Source organism: Ranitomeya variabilis, chromosome 5 (genome assembly GCF_051348905.1).
Source record: "Ranitomeya variabilis isolate aRanVar5 chromosome 5, aRanVar5.hap1, whole genome shotgun sequence".
In the NCBI taxonomy this organism is placed as follows: Eukaryota; Metazoa; Chordata; class Amphibia; order Anura; family Dendrobatidae; genus Ranitomeya; species Ranitomeya variabilis.
The window spans coordinates 667,019,667-667,033,715 of NC_135236.1; the positions used below are offsets into that span (position 1 = coordinate 667,019,667).

At 42.0% G+C, this 14,049-nt stretch overlaps 1 pseudogene; it reads right to left on the reverse strand.

Moving 5' to 3' along the window:
* Nucleotides 1–3,964: 3,964 nt before the first annotated feature.
* The window catches only part of LOC143773493 (E3 ubiquitin-protein ligase TRIM7-like), a 31,855-nt pseudogene continuing 21,770 nt past the window's right edge, over nucleotides 3,965–14,049 (reverse strand).

Consider the following 14,049-nt stretch of genomic DNA (forward strand, 5'->3'; position numbering starts at 1 on the left):
TGTGAAGGGCAGCTGCAGTGAGCACGGTTGTGTGTTATTTTTGCTGTGTGGTTATAGGTTTTAACAAATGTCAAATAAAAACTAAATATTTTATCTATCATTATCCTTTTGGATATAAGGTTTTTGCTAGTCTCAGAATAATATAACCTTAATTGTATATTGAAGTTTTTTTAGTTTGAGTTCACATTACTGTACTGAATCATCTGTTCTCAAAAGTGCAAGTTGGTCCAACATCATTCTCAAGAATGGGGACAGCGCCCCCCTCCATCCTGCCTGGTACTGCACCTGCTGCCAGTGGAGAGATGAGCGTGAATTTACCTTTTTCTGGTGACTTCTATGGGAGCCCGGCAAGTGTAATCATCTGTATCCAGAGGTCTCATAGAAGTCACCAGAGAGAATTACACGTGTGACCACCTCAGCCCTGACGGTGACAACGCCATCATGTGTAAGATGAGAATACCTCTATAATGGCCACTGAACAGTCGTCTGATAAATAATCCGTTGCGGTTCTGTATATGTTATTTTATATTGAAGTCAGTGGGAGACAAACGCCATGAAGAGAGCATGTGGGGATTTATAGAAAGACACGTTGGGTATAAAGAGTTGTCCACTACTTTTATAATGATCACATGTCCTTAGGACAGGTCGCCATTATAATATCGGGGGAGGGTGGAGCACCTGCCATAATAATCATTACAATATCATTGTACTATGGCCTCCATAGTCGGCAATGGCCAATAAGAGATGATCTAAATAGAGAGAACTGTAAAGTCAGGAGACGCGACCTGTTCCCGGTCTCCTGAATAATGAAAACCTTTAGGAATCTCCAGTTTCTGGGAAGTTTCAGGCAAGATCGGGGGCGGTTGGGATTTGCTGACTCTTCCATGAGTCCGGATCTTCTTATTCTTCTGGCCCTGGTGTGATGGCTGCCTGTGAGCCCCCTACAGCTTCGCCTCCAGCCCCCACTATATCACAAGGAGACACGTGACAGAGTAGTAATATTACAGGAGGAGAGGACAGTTTATTATACCGAGCGGTTACATTAGATATAATACAGTGCGAGGATTACAAGGAAAGGAAAAACACAATCTCCAAAATGATAGAAAACCAGAAATATCACAGAAGTGACCGACACGGGACATAACGACAACCCTTGTCCTGCGAGATAGAAAGGTGGAATAAGGTTGTCACACAGATTATTGTATGAGGAGCAGTTATACATTCTCCTGTTACACTTTATCTATCAGTTCCTCACTATGTGTAATATGTATAGGTCGCGTCTCTGCCCCCTCTGTCCTATTGTAAGGCCCAGATTGTGACTGAGCTTCATAGGAAACTGCCAGTGACTGTATACAGCGACCCTGAGATTATACAGTATATAGTACAAGCGAGCAAACGACTGCTACACTGAAAAAGAAGGATAAACTAAACAAAGGTTTAAAAAAATATGAACAAAAAAACCAATTAACATATTGTATCTTCCCAGTTACCAACAATGACAATTTAAAACATAAAATATTTCGTATTGCCGCGTCCACAAAAATCCAACCTGTTGAAAATATAAAATTATTTCACCCGTACGGTGAACATCATGAAGCAAAAAATGGAAATCAAAACTCCAGAATTTCTGTTTTTTTCTGTCACCACAATTCCCTGAAAAAATCAATCAAAAGTGATCAAAATATTGTATAGACCCGAAAATGGCAGCTATAAAACTACAGCTCATCATGTAGAAAACAAGCCCTGAAAAGTAAAACAGATCTCAAAAAAAGGGGGACACAGACCAATTTGTTTTGAGGCCACGTTCACATGTTTTTTTTCACCTCAGTATTTGTGACCAAAACCAGGTGTAGAATCTGCTGAGCTTTGGGGTGCCAGTTAATACTAATTAACAAGAACTACTGGATCTTTAAAAGGGGGTTTATTACAAACAAGGTATTTACAATGACATACATAAGGGAAGTCTAACTAAAGGTACCTTCACACGAAACGACATTATAACGATATCGCTAGCAATCCGTGACGTTGCAGCGTCCTCGCTAGCGATATCGTTTCGTTTGACACGCAGCAGCGATCAGGATCCTGCTGTGATGTCGCTGGTCGCTGAATAAAGTCCAGAACTTTATTTGGTCGTCCGATCGCTGTGTATCGTTGTGTTTGAAAGCAAAAGCAACGATACCAGCGATATTTTACACTGGTAACCAGGGTAAACATCGGGTTACTAAGCGCAGGGCCGCGCTTAGTTACCCGATGTTTACCCTGGTTACTAGCGTAAAATGTAAAAAAAACAAACAGTACATACTCACATTGCGTCCCCTGCAGTCTGCTTCCTCCTCTGACTCAGCGCCGCAAAGTGAAAGTGAAAGCAGCACAGCGGTGACGTCACCGCTCTGCTCTCACTGTACGGCGCTCAGTCAGTCAGGAAGTGGACGCAGGGGGACGTGAATGTAAGTATGTGCTGTTTGTTTTTTTTAGATTTTACGCTGGTAACCAGGGTAAACATCGGGTTACTAGGCGCGGCCCTGCGCTTAGTTACCCGATGTTTACCCTGGTTACCAGGGGACCTCGGCATAGTTGATCGCTGGAGAGCGGTCTGTGTGACAGCTCTCCAGCGACCAAACAGCGACGCTGCAGCGATCGACATCGTTGTCGCTATCGCTGCAGCGTCGCTTCGTGTGAAGGTACCTTAAGAGACAAGGATAAATTAAAGGGAAGAGGTAATAGGAGAGGGCAGAGGAAACTGGGATGTGGGAAGGAGGTGATACATAACTGATCCTTATATATACTGTATATTGAACTAATACACATCCACACCCAAATACAAGCCATTACTCCACTCTTGCTTCCGGTATCTTCTGTGGCAAATATCTAATTATCTTCCGGCAATGTGAACATGTCATTGGCTGCAGTAATCATCACCTTCCTGCAAATGGCATCCTTGTACTTGGGAAGAATGTTTGTGTAGGACAGGTTCAACTCGATTTGGGCTGGCTCCAAGATGTCCATTTAAAGAACAATGGTTTGTCACCCAAACACCACAGGCATTGTGTATCAATATACATATCCATAGGCCGAAGACAGGATGTCTATCTCATGAGCATATTCAATTTGCCTCTTCTGAGAAAAAGAGGACTTAAGCTCTATAGCGCCACCTGTTGGAAGTAGCGATCCTACAAGTCACAATCAACCTTTTAACGAGTCGTGCAATATGACTTAGGATAAAAGCCAAATCAGTATCTCAATTCACAAATTGAGATACTTATTTGGCTTTTATCCTAAGTCATATTGCACGACTCGTTAAAGGGTTGATTGTGACTTGTAGGATCGCTACTTTCAACAGGTGGCGCTATAGAGCTTAAGTCCTCTTTTTCTCAGAAGAGGCAATTTGAATATTTAATTTCCCAGAGGAGCATTGCACGGCGAATAAGCCTCCTTACCTTGACAAGCCAGAGATGGTATGTCACTCTCCATAAGGAGAAACGTTACCCCTTAAGGTACCTTCACACGAAGCGACGCTGCAGCGATAGCGACAACGATGCCGATCGCTGCAGCGTCGCTGTTTGATCGCTGGGGAGCTGTCACACAGACCGCTCTCCAGCGACCAACGATGCCGAGGTCCCCGGGTAACCAGGGTAAACATCGGGTTGCTAAGCGCAGGGCCGCGCTTAGTAACCCGATGTTTACCCTGGTTACCAGCGTAAAAGTAAAAAAAACAAACAGTACATACTCACCTGCGCGTCCCCCAGCGTCTGCTTCCTGACACTGACTGAGCTCCGGCCCTAACAGCACAGCGGTGACGTCACCGCTGTGCTTTCACTTTCGGGCCGGCGCTCAGTAAGTGTCAGGAAGCAGACGCTGGGGGACGCGCAGGTGAGTATGTACTGTTTGTTTTTTTTACTTTTACGCTGGTAACCAGGGTAAACATCGGGTTACTAAGCGCGGCCCTGCGCTTGGTAACCCGATGTTTACCCTGGTTACCAGTGTAAAACATCGCTGGTATCGTTGCTTTTGCTTTCAAACACAACGATACACGGCGATCGGACGACCAAATAAAGTTCTGGACTTTATTCAGCGACCAGCGACATCACAGCAGGATCCTGATCGCTGCTGCGTGTCAAACTAAACGATATCGCTAGCGAGGACGCTGCAACGTCACGGATCGCTAGCGATATCGTTACAAAGTCGTTTCGTGTGAAGGTACCTTTAGACCCCTATCTCATGAGCAGTGTTTTATAATGGAAACCCACAGGAGTTGTGTACATATGTAGATAATGATAGGTCACAAACAGGACAGAGGCTATTCATTCAAGATTTCCACAGTGTACACCTGTATCTTCTATTAGGCTGGGGGGCCAATATTCATTTCATATGTAGATGCACCTCTGCCTTATCACTAAAACAAAGGACATCACACAAAAGAACACAGGCCTTCTCCCCTAAAAGGTTCACACAGTCTTGTATCTGGTTTATCATCAATAGAGTAAAATGATATGGTTGCCAGGAACAATGTCGGCAGGTGAAAAAAAAATCACAACATGCGCGAGTTTCTTGTGTAAATCGGGTGAGACTCATCTATTGAAGTCTATGGGTGTGGAAAAAATAATAAAAATAAAATGTGATGCCATACAGCGCCACGGTATAGGATCCGATTTTTATGGATACATTGTAATTCTGTAACACAGGAAACTGTAAATGGTTAATAGCTGCTGTAAAAAAATTGGATTATACACGGAGGACGTGTGAGAAAAAAAATCATCTGACTTCTCTGGAAGAAACTCTGAATGATTTTTTTATACAATTGTGTGAACCTCCTCTACAACTAATACCATTAATGATCCTGGGGGTCGTCCATAATGGGGTCCACAGATCACATGACCTGTTATATTAACTGTTCAGCCAATCAGATTTCCCTTTCTGTGATGTCACCGGACCCTGGGCAAATTTCTTACTATTCTTCAGCTGCAGATTCTAATCCAGGTATCACCAAAAAATGACGGGAGATCTACACGTAACGCAACATAAAGGGGCTCGGAGAAGGCGGCAGTGAAGGTGTGTAAGTGTCTGATGGGGTCACACAGCTCATAAAAGGACAACTGCCCGGCCTCATAATCCAGACATATCCTGACTCTATCACTGGAGATCTTGTCAGGTAACCGGATGACTCTACTGTCTTGTCTCACAGAATACTGATAATTAGATCTCCACAGACTCCAGGACTTGTTATTATATCCAATGCATGATTGACGCCCCCTCCTGTCTATACTGGGATAACACATCCCCACACTCCAATTCCCTGATCTACTGATCTCCACATCCCAGTAATGTCGTCCTGAGGTAAATCCCCTCCTGCTCATCACCTGATTATTCTGGAATCTCTCTGCTGTTTCTGGACGTTTCTGCTTCTCTCGTTTCCCGCTTGCAGTTTTCAGGTCGTCTGATATAAGGAGATTATTAGCAGCTGTGGTTATATCCAGTAATATGTCTGCAGGACCCTCCACATAGATCCCGCTCCTTATACCTGATATTACGTCACATAATGTGTGTAATGTGTGTGAGATCACAGCCACATCCAGGGCATCTCCATCATGGGGCCGTTTATCATGTCCCCCTGTGTCCTCATCACCTCCCTCCTCCTCAGGATCACACAAGTCACCGGTGTCTGGTTCCTGTAAGACAGTCAGTGGATCCGTCATGTTACACATCTCCTCAATGTGTCTCATCTTCCTGGACAGCTCGTCCTTCTTTATTTCCAGCTGATGGATCAGAGCAGATAGTGACAGTGACTCTTCCTTTTCCTGCCTGGAGATCTCACTCAGGACCTTCTTCTCCAGGTCGTCCACTCGTCTCCTGATGTCTGTACACACGGCAGTGACTCTCTCGGCTTCTCCATCTGCTTTTTCTTGAGCTTTTCTCCAGCGCTCCTCCAGACTCCGGACTCTTTCCTCAGTCTCCTCTCTCTTTGTGGTCAGTTTCTGCACAACATTTCTCAGTTTCTCCTTCTTCTTCTCTGAGGCCTCATCCAGCATCTCCACCCGATGTCCCCGATGTTCTCCTGCTGAACAATAGACACAGATACAAGCAGCGTCCTCAGTGCAGTAATATTCCAGGATCTTCTTATGGACAGAACATTTCCTTTTCTCCAGAGAAGTGCTGGGATCACATAAGACGTGTTCTGGTGATTTGCTGTGAGCTCTCAGGTGTTTATCACACAGAGAAGCCTCACAGTGTAGACAGGACCTAACAGCAGGTACAGGAGAGTCCACACAGTAAGTGCAGCAGATCCCGGTGATCTCCTCTTGTTCTTGCTGAGTAATCAGGAAACGTTCTGCGACATTATGGAGATTTATGTTCCTCGTCAGTGCCGGCCTCTCCTGAAACTCTTCTCTGCATTCAGGACAGGAATAAACTCCAGACTTGTCCTGTGTGTCCAGCACACGACCAATACAGACCCGGCAGAAGTTGTGTCCACATCTCAGCGTTACAGGGTCCTTAAATGTAGATAAACAGATGGAGCAGAGCAGCTCGTCTCTCAGATCAGCAGACGCCATGGCTGTCGGAAGAAGGAAGAAAGGAAACTGAAAGTGGCTAATGCTGGAGAAATAACACATATGTACAGTAGTTATGCCCATTCACTTAACCCTTTATTTCTTTCCTAAAGGGATAACTTGTTAAATTTTTTGATCAATTTAGCTAAATGAAGGTTTGGTTTAGTAAAGAGATTGTATTCGATAAATACACAATTTGGCTGCACATATACCGTTTTGACTGATTACTTTTTGTTGGGGGTGGTGCATTATTAAATGAAAGAGCAGTAATTCTGTAATTGTTTTCCCTTTTGCAGGAATTGTTTTAGAATATTCATCTCTCTCTCTTTAAAGGGAACCTGCCCCCCCCCCCCCCCCCAGGCGTTAATAACTAAAAGAGCCATCTTGTGCAGGACTAATGCTGCATTCTGGCAAGGTGGCTCTTTTAGTTATTGTCCCTCATACCTTCAAATCGCCACGGGGGCAGATCTTTCCCCCCTAATCCAGATGCACCACATCCGTCACTCTGCGAGCCGGGCGCCGCCTCCTCGGCGTTATTCAATTCTCCAGGCGTCTGCGCTGTCATATTCTGCCTTGGGCATGCGCAGTTCGCACTGCCCTACCACTGACATCACTTGATGTCTTGCTTACTGCGCCTGTGCGCACGCGCGGCCTGAGAATCCCAGCGCAGTAAGCAAGACATCAAGTGATGTCAGTGGTCGGGCAGCGTGAACTGCGCATGTCCAAGGCAGAATATGACTGCGCAGGCGCCTGGAGAATTGAATAACGCCGAGGAGGCGGCGCCCGGCCCGCAGAGTGACGGATGTGGTGGTGCATCTGGATTAGGGGGGAAAGACCTGCCCCGTGGCGATTTAAAGGTATGAGAGACAAATTTTAAAAGCGATTATTTCTGCAGTGCAGATGGGATGGGAGAGAAGCGCCAGTCGTGGTGGGGCTGGTCACAGGAGGCAGGAGATGGCAGCTGCAGCTAACACTGTGCCCTGTGTTAAAGAAAATGAATATTCACTGCTCCCCACGCCCATAGTCCCTCCCAACTCTATACACTGAGGTGGGCGTCGAGCGTTGGGAGGGTTTATGGGCGTGTGAAGCAGTGAATATTCATTTTCTTTAATAGCGGGCACACTGTTAGCCGCAGCCGCCTGCTTCCTGCAGCTGCTGGGCGATCATATGTTCTCACTTTTAAAGAGACTAAATATTCACTGCTCCCCACACCCATCGGAGTGGTGACCAGTGAATATTAATTCTGTTTAATAGTGGGCACACGTGATTCCCCGCCGGCTGCGGCTAACAGTGTGTCCACTTTTAAATAAAAATTAATGTTTACTGCTCTCCACACCAATATTCCTGGGCATGGAGAGCAGTGAATATTCCAGCAAAACATAAAAAAGTGCAAGTGTGATGAATGGATGGTTGCTTCTCAATAATGCAGGCAGGATCCAAGTCCGTTGACTATCGGAAAAATGTAGGGCAAAAAGAGAGAAAAAGGATTCATAGGCTGGGTATGAATAAAATTCAATTTTTATTTCATTCCATTAAAAGGGAAAAATATTGTCCAGACAGGTTAAAAAGAATCCAACATTTTAATGCGTTTCTGGCCGTAGCCTTTAATGGTAGAATATAGAAATGTTAGACAGCGGAAGTAATATATAGAGGTTTTACCCCTTCTGATGTCATGGAATAACTAATATTATGCAAAGTGATTGAAATTAACAAAAAAAAGGAATACAAAGCAAACATCACTAAAACTGTATGGCAATGATACATAGATTTGTTGAATAAATCCAACATTTAATCCAACAATCGATATGAGAAAATGTTGTAACATGATGGATACGTGATAAAGATAAATAGCCCCAAAAAAGTTTGTGGCGTCTGGTTTCTGCAAATAGTCAGACATGCATGTTGGCAAGATTTACCAGCATCAGAATAAAGTGTCCTGGCGTATGTAACTTGGGATCATAGGTGAAATATTGAAGACCCCCGTCTGAGATATGCGAAGGCTTTACTCAAGGCTAGAGTTAATAGTTACTTTTTAACTTGTGACCGAAAAGAAAGGTGCCGACAGAATAAAGCTCGTCACAGATAAGAGGACAACGACCCACTTCTGAGTTCAAGAGGAACTTAGAATCATAGCATGTTAGGGTTGGAAGGGATCTCCTGGGTCATCTGGTCCAACCCCCTGCTCAAAGCAGGATTCACTAAATCATCCCAGACAGATGTCTGTCCAGCCTCTGTTTGAAGACCTCCATTGAAGGAGAACTCACCACCTCTCGTGGCAGCCTGTTCCACTCATTGATCACCCTAACTGTCTAAAAGTGTTTTCTAATATCTAATTTGTGTCTCCTCACATTCAGTTTCATCCCATTGCTTCTAGTCTTTCCTTGTGCAAATGAGAATAAAGATGATCCTTCTAAGCGCTGCGGAATATGTTGGCGTTATATAAATAAAATTATTATTATTATTATTACTCTACAATGTGACAGCCCTTGAGATATTTGTAGACAGCTATTAAGTCTCCTCTCAGTTTTCTTTTTTGCAAGCTAAACATTTCAAATCCTGTAAACGTTCCTCATAGGACATGGTTTGCAGACCAGTCACCATTCTAGTCGCTCTACTCTGAACTTGCTCCAGTTTGTCGATGTCTTTTTTAAAATGTAGTGCCCAAAACTGGACACAGTAATCCAGGTGAGGTCTGACCAAAGAGGAGTAGAGGGCAATAATGACTTCACGTGATCTAGACTGTATGCTTCTGTTAGACTCAATACAAAACTCACAAAAATTAATACATATGCGTGGCCGAGAGACAAGGATTGTTATATCTCTCCCAATATTTCTGTCCGAAACAATAGGACAGTCTAGGAAACTCCCCAATAAATACAAAACAACAGAACGGAGTATACAAGTCCCAATACGCATTTTATTTAAAAATTGTATAATTTTATTTATATTATCAAAATATATAATTCAAACTGAGTAATCAAATATAAATACAATACATATTAATAACAGGATTAGTGGAGGAGGAAACACTATAATAGTGGCGGAGCGGATGACAACACCTATCACATCATATCACAAGGACTGCTATTGTGGGAGCCATAGTATGAAAACAGTCTGTGGCAATAGCCCTAATCATCATAGCTATATTGCTCAAAAAGAAAAGAAAAAAAAAAAAAAAAAAGTTGCAACAGTGCAGGTTATATCACTAGCTAAAGTGCCATAGTGCCTACAGGACTCATCACCTCATATCATATAAAGCAGCTTACCCATTAGGTCTGAGATGTCTCACCACGCTCCACACACCACCCCCTTGACGCACGTTTCGCGGTCGCTTTCTCAAAAAGGGTCCCTTTTTGAGAAAGCGACCGCGAAACGTGCGTCAAGGGGGTGGTGTGTGGAGCGTGGTGAGACATCTCAGACCTAATGGGTAAGCTGCTTTATATGATATGAGGTGATGAGTCCTGTAGGCACTATGGCACTTTAGCTAGTGATATAACCTGCACTGTTGCAACTTTTTTTTTTTTTTTTCTTCTTTTCTTTTTGAGCAATATAGCTATGATGATTAGGGCTATTGCCACAGACTGTTTTCATACTATGGCTCCCACAATAGCAGTCCTTGTGATATGATGTGATAGGTGTTGTCATCCGCTCCGCCACTATTATAGTGTTTCCTCCTCCACTAATCCTGTTATTTATATGTATTGTATTTATATTTGATTACTCAGTTTGAATTATATATTTTGATAATATAAATAAAATTATACAATTTTTAAATAAAATGCGTATTGGGACTTGTATACTCCGTTCTGTTGTTTTGTGTATGCTTCTGTTAATACATCCCAGAATTGTATTTGCCCTTTTTGCTGCTGCATCACACTGTTGACTCATGGTCAGTCTGTGATCTATTACTATACCCAAGTCTTTTTCACATGTGCTGTTGCTTAGCCCTATTCCTCCCATTCTGTATATGCTTTTTTCATTTTTATTGCCCAGATGTAGTACTTTGCATTTTTCCCTGTTAAAAATCAATCATTCTGTTAGTTGCTGCCCACTGCTTCAGTTTATTTATATCTTTTTAAATCCTCTCTCTCCTCTAGTATTAGCTATCCCTCCTAGCTTTGTGTCATCCTCAAATTTAATCAGTGTGCCCTCAATGCCTTCATCTAAATCATTGATAAAGATGTTGAACAATACAGGGCCCAGGACAGAGCCCTGTGGTAACCCACTTGAGTCATTCTTCCAACTGGATGTGCAGCCATTTATGACCACTCTTTGGGTCCGATTACTAAGCCAGTTATGAATCCACCTAACAGTTGCCTTGTCCATTCCATACTTAGTCATTTTTTCAATAAGGATTGTGTCAGATACTTTGTCAAATGCTTTGCTGAAGCCAAGATATACCATATCTACAGCATTTCCCTGATCCACCCAGTCAGTGATTCTGTCATAGAAGGAAATTAAGTTAGTCTGACATGACTTATTAGTTACAAACCCATGCTGACTCTGTTTAATCACTTTATTCTTATCCAGGTAGTTGCATACATTTTGATTAATCATTTTTTCAAATATCTTTCCTGGTATAGACGTCAGACTCACCGGTCTATTGTTCCCTAGGTTTCAACTTCTTCCCCTTTTTGAAGATAGGAACAACATTTGCTCTTCTCCAGTCTTCTGGGACATCTCCTGTTCTCCAAGAATTTTCAAAGATTATGGACAGTGGTTCAAAAATTTCTTCTGCTATCTCCTTCAGTACTCTGGGGTGTAATTCATCTGGACCCGGAGACTTGAATTCATTTATGTTAGCTAAGTGTTTCCTCACTATCTTTCTGTTTATAGATATCCTGGATTCTTCTATTCCCTTAGTAGGACAATGAACATCAGTTCATGTTACATTTCCTTTCTGAGAGAAAACAGATGCAAAATAGGAATTTAAAAGTTCGGCCTTCTCAACATTCTTTCTTACCATTTCATCATTTTTATCCTGTAAAAATCCTATAGCATCTTTGACTTTTCTTTTACTTTTGATATATCCCCAAAATCCTTTTTTATTGCTTTTGATGTCTCTTGCAAGCCTTAACTCGTTGTCAGCTTTAGAAAATCTGATTCATGCCCTGCAGGTTCTGCAGACAGCATTATATTCTTCTTTAGATATACCTCCCTCTTTCCATTTGATAATCCTTCTTCCTTTTTAGCATGTGTTTAAGTTCTGTGTTCATCCATCCTGATTTCCTTAAATGCTTCCTATTCTTCCCTCTTTTCAGAATTGTTAATGATTGTGATTTGAGAATCTCATTTTTCAAGATTTCCCATCCTTCCTGGACATTTTTGTCCCTAAGGATATCCAGCCATTGGATCCCTCCGATTCTCTTTCTGAGTCCCTTAAAATCTGCCTTTCTGAAATCTAACCTTGATGTGTGAGTCTTCACAGGTCTTCCTCCACTAGTTATCCAAAATTCTAAAATAGCATGGTTGCTACTTCCTAGGGTCCCAGCTACTCTTACCTCCTCAACCATTTCCTCCCTGTTTATAAGGATTAGATGCAAGGTAGCAGATCCTCTTGTTTTTTCTTCTACCTTTTGGAAGATAAAATTATCAGCAAGAGAGGATAGGAATTAGTTTGACCTGTTAGTTTTGCCTGAGAGAGTTTCCCAACAAATGTCTGGATAGTGGAAATCTCCCATGACCACTATGTCATATTTTTGGAGAACTTGGCCATTTGATGCATAAAGAGTTCATCCATATCTTCAACTTGCACAGGCGGCCTGTAGTAAATAATGCCTACAATGGTGTCCTTTCCGTTGTTCTCTCCTTGTATTCTTACCCAAACAGTTTCCACAGAATTCCCAGTCTCTGAAGCTTCAATCTCTGTGCAGATATTCGCTTTTCTAACATACAATGCGACACCTCCTCGTTTATCAAGTCTGTTTCTTGCAAATAAGTTGCATCCTTCTAGCCTTGTATTCCAATCATGTGTATCGTCCCACCAATTTCAGTGATTCCAATGACATCATATTTCTTCTCCTGTGTTAGTAGTTCCAATTATCCTTGTTTGTTGCCCATGCTTTGTGCATTCGTATAGAAACATTTTTGTTTGTGATTGGTTTCTCTTTCTCCAATATTTTTATTATTTAAGATTTTTTTGTCTTTGTTATTCCCTTCCACTTCTAATAGCAGAGTTCTCAATAGTATTTGTCATGGGTATGGCTTTTTCTGGCCTTTTGCTTCGCTTCCCACATTTTTCTAGTTTAAAGCTCTCCTGATGAGTGTAGCAAGGCGACTTCCAAATACATGTTTTCGGTGCACCCCATCTCTAGCTATTAGTCCATCGTATAGGTAATTGATTCCGTGATCCAGAAATCCAAATCCTTGCTGACGGCACCATCGCCGTAGCCAGTTGTTTACCTGCAGAATCTTATTCCACCTCCTTGTTCCATGGCCATCCACTGGGAGGATGGAAGAGAAGACCACCTGCGCTCCCAGTTCTTTCACTTTCTTACCTAAGTTTTCAAAGTCGCTGCAGATGGTTTCCAGGTTGTTTCTTGCGGTATCATTTGTCCCCACATGTATTAGCAGGAAAGGGTGGTGATCTGTAGGTCTGAAGAGTCCTGATATCCTGTCAGACACATCTTTCATTTTTGCACCTGGAAGACAGTACTTCTCACGAGTATGTAGTTTGCACTAAATTGATTATAAGCTTATATCAGTATTGGAAAAGAGAAGGAAGTATGAGTGAAAATAGTTGAAAAACATTATTTGAACAGTTTTTATAGTATTATGATTTATAACTGGGGTACGGCCATATTGACTGCGAAAAAGTGTATAATGGTATATAGGATGGAAAAATTATAAGAATTGGTGTCTTAGTAAATGAGCATAGTGTCTTTATGGAAATGAAGTTCCTTGGGTTGTTTAGTGCCTAACTGAATAATCCAGTATGACAAAAATTAATTGTTTTTTTGGAGATTGCCTCCTCTATATGGGATGAAAACTTTTTCTATGCCAAAAAAATGAAAACTATTGAGAGTTTCACCATGCATTTCCACAAAGTGTTTTTTTGCTCCTGAATACGCTGCATTATTATTATTATTATTTTGGATGTGTTCTGAAATCCTTGTTTTTAGTTTGCGACTAGTGCAGCCTATGTATTGGAGGTTACAAATATTGCAGTAAATGCAGCAAAGAGCATATTGCGTGTTGCAATTAATGAAAGTATTGATGGAGTATTGCTTCTTGATATTATGTGTTTTTATTGTGTACTTGCACATATTGCATTTGTTGCCTGCACATTTGAAGAATCCTTTTTGTCGATAGCCATGTGTTATAGGTGGAGCTATTACTTTGAAAAAGACTAGAGGATAAAAGGTCACCTAAGGATCTGCCTCTTTGGGCTATACATCTATGTCCATTTGATAGAATTTGGTTAAGTATATCATCCTGGTATAAGATATGGATATATTTATTGATAATATGTTTTATGTCTTTGAATTGGAGACTATAAGGGGTA